The following is a 664-nucleotide window of genomic DNA, read 5'->3' on the forward strand; positions in this document are numbered from 1 at the left end:
ATCACAGGCATGACAGAGTGGTAAGGCTTCTTGCGAGGGCCAACGCAATTGGGATGGCCTGGCACCCTATTGAATCCAGTTGCCCTTGTCTGAAACACAAGGAAAGCAGAAGCGTCGGCTTTCCAGCTGACAACAGAATAAGTTTGAAATCTGTCACCATTCAACGCAGTTCGTTGCATACTCAAGCCCGCGGACGCGTCAAACTTGACACAACTAATGAATAAAAAACAAAAACAAAGATACAGCAAAGCTCTGATTGGAGATAAACTCTATAAATCTACTTTCAGTAAAGCTTATCAATGATCTCATGAAGTGGTTACTCTTCGGTATAAAACTACAGCCAAAGCTTAAGTAAAGATTGGTTTGTAATGAAATACGAGTATTGTAATCTTACACAAGTACTTCTAGCAATGTCTTGGAAAAAAAAGAACCCAGTCATGTATGTGGGTGTGCTTCAGTGAACGTAATATAAAGGGTATTTTTTTTTCTGTTTCACGTAATTTTAAAAAATCGCCACTTGCAGATAACATAACTTAGTCCTTCAGCTAGAATACTCAAAGCGGCCGCATTACTTGCACGATAAATACGATAAATGCAAATTCGAATGGAAACAGTTCAAAAATTATTAGTTAAGAAATAAATACTTTACGACACTAAAATTCGT

Source organism: Dermacentor silvarum, chromosome 10 (assembly GCF_013339745.2).
Source record: "Dermacentor silvarum isolate Dsil-2018 chromosome 10, BIME_Dsil_1.4, whole genome shotgun sequence".
Classification (NCBI taxonomy): Eukaryota; Metazoa; Arthropoda; class Arachnida; order Ixodida; family Ixodidae; genus Dermacentor; species Dermacentor silvarum.